This window comes from Gallus gallus, chromosome 4, assembly GCF_016699485.2.
Source record: "Gallus gallus isolate bGalGal1 chromosome 4, bGalGal1.mat.broiler.GRCg7b, whole genome shotgun sequence".
Taxonomy (NCBI): Eukaryota; Metazoa; Chordata; class Aves; order Galliformes; family Phasianidae; genus Gallus; species Gallus gallus.
The window spans coordinates 7,149,298-7,160,735 of NC_052535.1; positions in this window are offsets into that span (position 1 = coordinate 7,149,298).

Below are 11,438 nucleotides of genomic sequence, written 5' to 3' on the forward strand. Positions count from 1 at the left end.
CTTTCACATTGGGTCTAAGAAATTCACCTCTGCTGGGCAGCTAACTTGAGGACAGAGAAATGATGAATTTCTATTAGGGGAACTAAAGTTACTGTATTTAAAAAACAGAACAAGAGAAGATAGAGAAATGCTTTGTGTTATTAACTATTACTTGTTTCACTGCAAGTGTTTCACAGTTACAGGTCATGCTATATCACATGCTTCTGTTATCTATTTATAAATCAGTTAGTAAATTGTCTTGATATTTTTAGGTGGGGATTTGAACACTCATTATATTTCAGGTGGTACTGTAACTTTGCTAGGTCACAGAATCACAGAATTTTAGGGGTTGGAAGGCACCCCAAGAGGTCACAAAGTCTAACCCCCCTGCTAAAGCAGGTTTCCTACAGTAAGTCACAGAGGTAGGCATCCAGACCGGTCTTGAATAACTCCATGGAAGGAGACTTCCACAGCCTTTCTGGGCAGCATGTTCTAGTGGTTCTAGGCTCTGTCACCCTTACCATAAAGAAGTTCTTCTGCATGTTAGTATGGGACTTCCTATGTAGAAGTTTTAGGTCATTACTCCTTGTCCTATCCCTGCACACCACCAAGAAGAGCCTGGCCTCATCCATTTGCCTTTTGCGTCCCTTTAGATATTTATAAACATCAATCAGATCCCTCCTCAGTCTTCTTTCCTCCAGGCTGAACAGATGCAGGTTACTTAGCCTTTCCTCATATGGGAGATGCTCCAGGCCTTGTATTACCTTTGTGGCCCTCCACTGGACTCCTTCTAGGTGACCCCTGTCTGTTCAAACTGAGGAGCCCAGAACTGGACACAGTATTCTAAATGTGTCTTCACCAGGGCAGAGTAGAGGGGGAGGATCACCGCCCTTGACTTGCTGGCCAGGCTTTTTAATGTGCCCCAGGATTGTATTAGCCCTCTTGGCCACGAGGGCACACTTCGTGCTCATGGCCCACCCATGTCCTTCTCCACAGAGCTCATCTCCAGTAGATCATCTCCTAACCTTTACTCATGCATATGGATATTCCTCCCCAGGTGCTCTGATTAAACCTCATCAGGTTTCTCCATGCTCTCCAGTCTGTCCAGTTCTTTTTGAATGGTAGCACCACCTTCCAGTGTATCAGCTATTTCTTTTAGCTTCTTTTCGTTAGCTAAATTGCTGAGGGTGGACCCTATCCGTTCACCCAGGTCACAGTGTAACCAAGTTGAGAATATGAGCACAGCCTTTTTGTAGTTACTAGAATAGTTGTGATGTCTCTTGAATTTTGCCTGTATCCTTCCCACAGAAATTTACAGGAACAGTGAAAGTATAAACAAGATAGGACAGATCTTAGACAAATGTATTTTTCTGCTGGAGGACCGTGGCTGGAAGTCCATTTGACAATGCGTTGAGTTTCCCTTTGAGGACCAGCAAGAACTGAACCTACTCCCACTCTAAAGTGCTTCATACAGTCTATGCGACAATCAAATAAGAGGGAAGTTGCTCTTTCACTTGTTACAAAAACATTTGCATTTTCACTGTTAGAAAATAGGACAGTTTCTTTTTCGTAACAGATTAAAGCTGTATTGTTAGAAGCTAAACTGTTTTACTTCTCTTGAAGATATATGGCTTTGGTTTCTGTCACTATGGTGTGTTTAATTTTAGAGTACCTTTCAGCTACAGATGAAACTGTACCTTCCCTTTATTCTGGATCAAACACTTGTCACAGGCAATTAAAACAATGCTGCACTTTCCGGGAGGGGAGAAGCCCTCTTGACAATCTCATGATTTCAGCAGCAAGACTGGCATGAGTTCCTGTCACATCCAAAGTCATTTATTTCTCTGTTGTGCTGCAGCCTAGTGCTACCTCAGTTATAGTAACACAACTGTTTATGGATTCATGTTGTGAATTGCATCAGCAAACTCATCTGGTTTAAAACAAAGAAAAAACCTACAGTTAGATGGAAGACAGCACTGGTATTGCTTCTGAATCCTTCTGTTCTCAGCCACACTTTCAACTAGAGACTTTTATGTTCCACGTGGGTTGACTATTTCTCTGAGCTCTGGAGTAGCATCCATCATCATTCTTTCTAACAGCATATTATTAAGATCTTAAGCCCTTTGCAATCCTTAATCTTCACTTATGTTATGCCTGGTATCACCTGGTGGCCTGTGCGTACACTCTTTAGCAGCAACAGTGCAGCTTCTCCCCTCAGCGTAAGCATCTCAGTGGTTAAGAATGTTAATTTAGACATGTCATCACTAACTTTTTTTTCTTTTTTTTCTTTTTTATAAATGGTTCATAAAGCAGGTAATATATGAGTTTAATAAATACATTTCTAACCATTAACCACAGTGGAAGAAAGTAGTGGATATGTAAAGAAAAAGAAAAAAGAGCCTACACGTATTTTCACTTCAGTCTTTTCATTTTTTAGCATTCTAGAGAATCTTTTCAATCTCAGTCAGTGGTCTTCAGAATACTCAGGATTCTTCTGTGGCTTATTAGGCTCTGTCTGCCCTTTTGATTGTGTACCTGTCTTCTTGAATGCAAGCAGTAATTCTGCATATAAGCACAGTTTGGACTGTAAGATCTTGAATTTCACACCCATAAACATGTGACCTTAAAAAAATATAACCTGTCATGAGTGGAGGAACCTGGAGGAATCACTCAGAATTCTTTCCAAAGATTCTCTATTTTCTTACTAACCTCATTTTCTTTTTTTCTAATACTGAGCCATAAATAACCCTCATCCAAAGGCAGTCACTAGGGCAGAAATCTTAAACATTTGGGCAGAATCGTATGAAGGATTTATGAAGTCAAATAGAGAGATATGTGAGTACAAAAGACTTGCAGTCTGTCAAATCACCTGAGATTTTTAGGTTGGACTCTACTGAATTAAACTAAAATGTAAAAGGCTGCTGAAGTTATATTCTTGTCTCTTTGATCCCTTCCTTCTATTCAGACGAGACTAATGGTTTGTCTAAGTTCTGCTGAATGTTCAGTATGAACATTTTATAGGCTGCACAGACAATGTGAACAATAAACAACTTCATTAATAATTGCATAAAAATTATTCCTATGTAAGCAGATTCTTCTCGATCCACATTCATTTCAGTTATTGAACAATGTAGTGTTCAATTTGCAAGAAATTTGCTACTTACTGTGGTGGGAACAAGGTGCAGATTGTATTACGATGGCATTTCATCTTATCTGTTAGAGCTTCAGGGATTATTCTTTCCTTTTCCCATTTCAAAAGGAATTCATTATGCTGTGATGTACAGCAGGAGTACAGCTTCCTTTATAAAATTATTAAGCTGCTTTACAATTAAAATTGCCATCTTTTGTCCTGTTGCTGTTGTTTATAAGTGAGTAGAAAAACAGAATGCTAAATAGAATTACTGTAGAGTATGTGCTTCTTCCCTGGGAACGTATTTTCCATTTTCTTATAAAGCATTGATGTTGGTCTAGTGTGTATTATTAATCGCATATTTTATTTATCTCAGACTAGTAGAACCCCCTGGTTGGGACTGGGAGTCCTGCTGTGTGGTTGCTGAACACACATGTAATAATAAAAGAATAAAAAGGGATCCTGCTTGAGTCTATACTAAAGGTTACTATCAGCACAGTTAGAGGCCTTCTTTTTGCAGGCCTCATAAGGTCACAGCTCCATTCAAATTTTGTGAACGGTATTCTTTCACTGTCAAACAGCCCATATGGAGCAATTGCTACATCCAATTAAACTGCAATTATTAATCGGGAATGCGTTTTGTTAAAAAACAAAAAACAACAATCTGAGAGAATTCTCTTGTCTTGTGGTAATCTGTTTAGCAATGCAGCCTACTTGGTACGTCGTGTTACTCTTTGTATTGAGTCTTTATGGCATCATTACCCAAAACACAAAGCAGAGTGTAATTTATAGGATCATATCAGCAGAGGTCCTAGAGGGAAGTTGAGTAATTGCTTTCTGCCTCACAAGGCTTTCATAAGTGGGACTCTACTAGGATTCACAGTTTATACTTGGAGCAGTTGAAAGCATTAGGAAGGAGGCACTGATTAAAATAGTCATATGTTGATGGTTTTTAGCTCTTCTTTTTTTCATTATTAAACCACTCCAAAAAGTAAAGTAATGTACATACCAATGCCTAAGATGGGTCAGCAGGCAGAGTTAGATTGGTGCCATATATATTTTTTACCAGGATGGATCAATAGTCTTCAAAATACCAGGTAACTGATGTAAAACTTTGAACAATTCATGAAAAATTGTGGATTGATAGTGACATAAAAGCTCTAGACTGAGAATATCTGGATTACTTAACAGATTTTGTATCAAGATCTGATAAATTTTGTTAAAAGGAAAAATAGTAGTTTACATCATTGGAAAGGTTTGATCCTCGTTGTACTCTAGAAACTTGTGATTTTTGAATGGATTTCAGACAATGATACTCAGTATTAATTAAATATGACGTGATAACAAATTGATTAATTTCACAGGGAATATCAAGAAAGAATAAAGTATGCCAAGTGGTAAACTGAAGGCTGGACTTAGTTCAGTTGCTCATTCCTGTGTTCTGTTCAACATTACAGTTTGGCTTTTGACAAGATAGAGAGTAACAACACCTAAGATGCATGAAAATTCACGTACTGAATTCTTCATCTCCTACTATCTGTGTGGTGAACACATGCCATACACTTACTGTAGGCAGCAGATGCTGGAGATGAATTCAGCATTAATTAAGTGATAATGTTGTGATGATTAAAGCTGAATTATATTCTGATAACTCCTTATTATGAAAGAGGTCTAAGATGTGAAAACTTCATGGGGTCAGTGGGTGGCAACACTGCCAGTGGCATGGGGGTTGGAACTGAATGATCCTTAATATTCCTTCCAACCCAGGCCATTCTATTCTTTTTCTAAAGGATTTTTGGGGGGTTTTAAAATAGTATATAGTAATGGTAATAAATGCATGCAGTCTTTATTAGTAATGCAGACTTTATTAGTAATGCAGCCTATCAGTGTAAATACCAAATATATCATCAGAATTGGAAATATGCTTCAATAAACAAATTTAGAGTGGTGAATGGTAAAATATGTCACACCTTTTTAATAATACTCATGGCTTCACTTCAGCACAAAAGTCCTCTCTGTAGGAAACAGAAACATCAAGGACAGAAGCTGCATAATTTTTACATACTGTTTCGTCAAAGTGTCTGATCTGTAATCTGACAAATACCATTTCTATGAACAACGTGCAATTAGGTCTCTGGCCTCATTAATTGTCAGCTTCCTAAAGAAGTTCCTGATGTGGGTTTGAAGGGATTTTTCTGATACATATTTCCATCTAGCTCTGAGGCAACAAAATTCAGTCTACTCACTTTCCCACGTAAATGATTTGCTGCAAAATAGCAATGATTTTAAATTAGTGTTATCCTGAGAAATATCGGCAGTTGTATTCTAGAAGAAATCCTTATATTTTCTTTGAGATCTCTGCCATATCATTTTTCAAATTAGAGCTTTAAAGTGATTTTACCGTAAGTAGAGTGGTGCTTTGTTGAAAGGTAGAGTTTCTTAAACATCATCATTTGTGTCAAGCAAGTCTTGGAACTTCCTGGGTCTTGGTTTGCTTTATAGGAAAGATACTCCTGTATTGACATGTTAGTTCACTGTTTCTAGTTGTTCTTTGCAACTTTCACTTTTTGTCTTTGCTTGTTTTTCTTGGACATGTTTGGCACAAAGTGGGATATTGTTAATAAAGTAGAACTTTAAAAATAAAGCTTAACAAAGGAATTACTCTGCTTTAGAGATCCCAAATTGTTACTAATTCCATATGTGATATGTATTTTCTGTTTTATTTTTTGCTGTCTGATATTCTTCATTAGATAACTTTCATTAAGACATCCATGTCTTGGCTACAGTGCATTCTCAGCGGCAACACTCCTCTTGCATCTGTATTTCTCAGCAGAATAACAACTTATTACAGTGTGATTTTAAGCATGTTTATTTTCTTGTATTTAAGGATTTACTGATCAGTTCTTGCTCTGTGGAACACACATGGTTAACCTAGTTTTGCTGATCAATGGGTTTCTAGCTGTGTCTTTGCCATATTGGTGTTATGTTGAGGCTGCAGAGTTGAAAGGAAATGGCAAGAATCTGACTAACTCTTATGATTGTTTGTGACTTTCAAGTCAAAGTCTTGTCATGAGATGCAAAAGAGGGAAATGTCACTTGCATGGTAATTTTATCTCATCTGAAATGTGGGCTCCAAATAATTTTAGCAGATAATTGGCAGAGCAGAAACACTTAAGGGATTATTATGGACTATCTTCCTGTCAATATTTGATTTTCAGGATTTGGTTATGGAATTTTGCTGTTGCAATCTTCTGCAAAGTCTGATCTAATCAGAGTCTGCTCCTTTCCCTGCAAACCCTAAGCCTTACACGTACATAGCTTCTTAATGCTTCTGGACATAACACAACTGATGCAAAGATATATGGAGTGAAAGAAGAAGAAGCCAGTACTATGTTTCTATTAGATTTTTCTACCAGCATTTTGGGGTAAGAAGTAGACATAGACTCAGTATACATCATGTAATAGATTACTTGTCAAGACCAATGCCTGTAGGACCACCATGATTTTGATGGCATCCTTCTGACAGAGAAATACAGTTTTTCTCTGAAGCTGTAGGGCAAAATAAAGCACACTTGCCAACAACCAACATGAAGGCAAAGCAGAATCGGAATAATTAAGGAATGGCGAGGACTGTCATTTTGCTTATAGCTGGACAGGCTGATGTTGTATCTTACAAGTCTCAAATGGAGCTTTCACCTTAGCTCCCATTCAACTGAGATGTTTCTCTGGAGAAAACAGATTAGCAATGACACTGTTATTTCCCTTACAAAGAATATTTCACACCTCTTTAGGGTCTGGTGGTATGGAAATGTGCAAATTTATGAGAAAACGTTCATATTTGCACTTTGGGCTTTCACTTGTTGTCTTGAGAGTGGCTTCCCTGGAAATGTCTGGGCAGCGTGCTGGAAAGCAGCGGCTGATGTATCTTTCATTTCATAGATGTTGTGTAACGTCCATAACACTTCTGAAAATGTAGTTCCTATCCAGAGGAAAAAGAATAATGCTTCAACATCTGTTTTTTTGCTTTGACATTTTGACATACAAACAGATGTGGGCAGTATCTTGGTAATACCTTTTACTGAGAAGATTTTTTTTTCCCCCACTCTACTATTTTCAGAAATAAATAAGAAATATTTTTGTTTAGAATAGTTTGGCAGCTCTAGTATTAAGCCTTCTCTAAGTGCTTTTGAAGAATAAGATTTCTGTTTGCAGTGAAGTCAGAGTTAAATGTTGAGGTCCAGTAGGAAGGGCCAGAATATTTTTCTAGCTAAACTGAATCATTTAAATGCCTGTAAATTTTCAGGCAAAACAGTCCTAATTAAATGCCTTTATAGATGAGCTGTACATTCTCAGTAGTTTCGTAGAGTTTTATAGATTTTGAACTCTTCTAACATGTCTTGAACGTGCTTGACTCTGATGAGTATAATATCCTTCTGTCCAAGCATCTTTGTTGGAGTCATAAGTAACAGGTGATTCTAAAAGAAGATGGACAGAAAGGGCCATTATCTGGAAAGGATAAATTCATGATTAAAGCCTGCCAAAATCATGGCTTCCTCAACTCTTTGGCAGAGGCATTACTATTGAGAATCATGAATCTTCCTTAGATCTGCTGTTTCATTTCAGGTTATAATTTGGGCAATACAACATGTGAATTAAGCCTAAGCACAAAGTTCAGGAGATGTTATGAACAATGTAGCCATTAATTCTTTACAAAAAAGAAGTAAGATAAAGACTTTAATTACCTCTCTTTGGGGTGCATTTGACTTTCCCCCTGTGCCACAGCATGACATTGCTAGTTTTCTGGGCAAGAGTCAGACCACCTGCACTTTCAGCAAGGCAATTTCCAGTGAAGCTGACTGAGAGGAACCACTGTGGCTTTAAAATTAGTGTCATCTTATTTGTCTTTTCAAGTTCATTTATGTCAGTTTCCACTGGAGCCAGAGTGCAATCTCTTTTTAATCATTTCTTCAATCCCCCTTGAATGGTTGTGGTATAGCTGGCTAGAAACTGAGATGAAAAACTACACTTAATTTGGTTGCCTTTCATCAGGAACTTCACTTACTACAAAGCCACTCTATTAGACCACAGATGTCAAGGCAGCTCAAGACATTAGCTGTCAAAGTAACTCTCCATAACCACCTGCTATTTACATGCAAAACATGCCTCCCTGTTGAGACTAAAACTGTAAACACATTTCTAAGAGAAAACTACTGGCTTAGGCTATGACAGAAACTTTCTTTTTTGCTTTTATGTGATCTGGAAAAAAAAAAATCCCTTGCTGTCAAAATGAATACAAGAAGCCCCATTTGGGAAGAACTCTTATTGCTTTAAACGCTTCCACAAAACTACTTTGATTTTACTTTTGCAAAAAGGTTATAATTTATTTGTCTCTCTTCACTCCTGTCTACCCCACAGCAACTGTGATTACATACAAATAATAAAATCTTGCCTGCAGTATGACAGAATCACTGCGTCTCCTGCAGTACTAATAGGTGATTATTTATACCTTTACATTAATTCAGCTCTGCAGAATGATGCCTTAGAAGGTCAGCTTCTCATCCATCTGTGGCTGAACGTATGAGGTGTCTGTTTTCTCCATATATACAGAACAAGTATCTGAATAGAAGACCAACCTTTTAGTTCCTTCATCCTCAGCAAATTCCTTTGTCCTCAGGACGTATTAAAAAATAAGACATTTCCCCTGGTAGCAGGAGCCTTTGGCCTGAAACTCCTGACAATATTTACACCTTCCAGTGAACCATGATCTAAAGATGTTTGCTAACACCATATGGATGTGGGTAGATACTCTTTCGCAACTTCTGCTGTTGAAAGCGCTTGAATACTATAGCTTGATTCAACAGATGTCCAGATCAGGGGCCAGTTAACGTTTTAAGTTCCTATTTATGACAGTAACACAAATAAAGTGGTGGTATAACTTGAAAGTTGCAGAAGTAAGCAGAGAGCAAATATGCTTTTGCAAACAGATTATCTTTTTTTTCCTAGAAGAATTGTCAAGGCATCTCCTTAGAGGTTGGTAGCCATCTAAATGTGTAAGAAAGCTCATTATTCCAGTTTCCAGATCTTCTTCTGGTTTGGGAATTAGAGAGGTGTATTAGAAAGGCGGTAGTCACTGTGTTGGCATCAGACAGAATTTCATCAAGATTAAATTTGTTTCGTTACATTTAGAAAGTAATTATTGCCACAGAAACGTCATGCCTATCTAGTTTTTTTTTTTTTTTTTTTTTGTCATTAATACAGAACCCAAAACTCTGGGTTATGTCAGAGTAAGATGCTGAGTTTAATGTAACAACACTCTGAGCTGGTTCATCCTTTATTCCTCCATGTGTTTTGAATTTTGACTCCCTCTTGAAACTGAAAGTGTACGTGGGGAAGAGTATATATATATGTTACTGGAAAGGAATATGTGAATGGAATCCAAAGTGGACTACTAATTAACAAAATAGAGGATATTTCAACTATGCAGAAATCAGTTTGCCTCGAAAGATAGATTAGGTGACCTACTAGGAGTTTTTCCATTTCTGACTTTATGCTTCTGAGAATACACTACTTGCCAACAGTATCTGAAAGTCATTATTCCAATGCTGCATTTCTGTTCATGAGAGAAACGCCCCTCAGAGATTTCTGCACATTACTGGCATCTAAGAGATGGCAAATTAGACAGGATAAAATGGTAGTAAGTTACAGGATACTCTAATGCCCAAAGGGAAAAATAATGGACTTCCATGTCCATAATATCCCATCTGCCTATAAAATATCCTGAAAATATCAAATACAAAATGCCCTTCTTTTTTAGTATGCCTTTTTCTTTTTTTTTACTGATACTACTCCGTGTGTATTATGAGTAGAAAATGAAAATGATAAAACAATTGTCAAGGTGAATAAATAAAATGGCAAAGAGTAAATTAAAACAGTCATTTCTGAGAGGGCTGCTATGCAAATGCTTACTGCTGTCTTCACTGGGAGCTGGAAGACCGGGCAGGGTCAGGGGCACGCAGCTGCTCAGTTCTGCTCTGCAGTGGCTACCAGACAGCATCTGCAGGTCAGAGGCTGCAACAGCAGAGGTTGAAAGCTGGGGCTGCCCCCAGCAAGTTATTCAAAGTACTTCCTGCCTAAGGAAGCAATAAAGAGTACAACTTAGGGACAAATACTGACAGGACTGTGCATTCGAATTAGTAGTTTGAAACTAGAAATATAGCAAATTACAGCCATTTGTTTCCATGTACATCTTTTACGTAGAAAAGAGAAAAAAGCTTTCAGGGGTATTTCTGAACTGAACATACTTTTGGACTTGTAATAGCAGTAGCTATAGCGCTTCAGGTGGTATCTTACAGATTCACACAACAAACTTCTTGCCGGCTCAGTCACTTCATCCACATTTCAGACCATACCTTGCTGGATAGAGCAGTAGCTGAAGAACCTCTCCTTGGATGTGATGGGCTTATGGTGAACACTACCATCTCCTTCCTAAGCAATGCTTTAAGGGATGTTATTAGGAAAGGTAAAATGATTTTATTGAAGGGAGGTAAGTCAGAACAGTGAAATTGCCCCTTCCTATTAGGATGTTATTTCCCTCCTGTATTATTTTAATTCTGAAGATCTGAGTTACTTAGCAAACAGATGCTTTTAAAACCAACACTATTTCTATGTGCAATTAAGCCAAAGGGGAAATATTCATTTTAACTCTGAATTTAAAAGCCAGAGGTTTTGTGTCCTTTCATATTCCGTGCGTTTAGGGTTCAGCTTTCATGAAAGACATTGTCTCCCTGCATGAACACTAAATTCAACATAAAGAAGAAAACTAAACTAGGACATGAGTAGTTTATGTGAACTGTTAAATTAGAATCCTGACTTTAATTGAGTGGTTATTATGTTTCTAAGTACCTGAAAATTTAGCTTCTATACATCAAATGCATATTAAAAGATAATTCGTAAAAATTACTAATGGGACTTTTTAGAATAGATTAAAATATAATATGCATGCTCACATTAATACTTTTAATATTTGGTTAGAATTCATCAATAGAACAGCTTATAATGATCATTTTGAACATTTTTTAATGTACACTGGTGCCACCCTTTGTAATACTGTATAATGAATACATTTAGAAACATCTGTGAGTTTTTGCTTCATGTACTTGACATGACTCTGGCCTTATAACTTCTAAAATATTTCTCCAATTAAGCTGCTCAAGCCCTTAAGGCTGTCCACGGCAGCTGCAAATTGATTTCTCCCATGATGATATTTAGATTCTCTAGCTGAAACATGAGAGGGCAAAAAAAAAATCCCACATCATATTCTGATATCTCT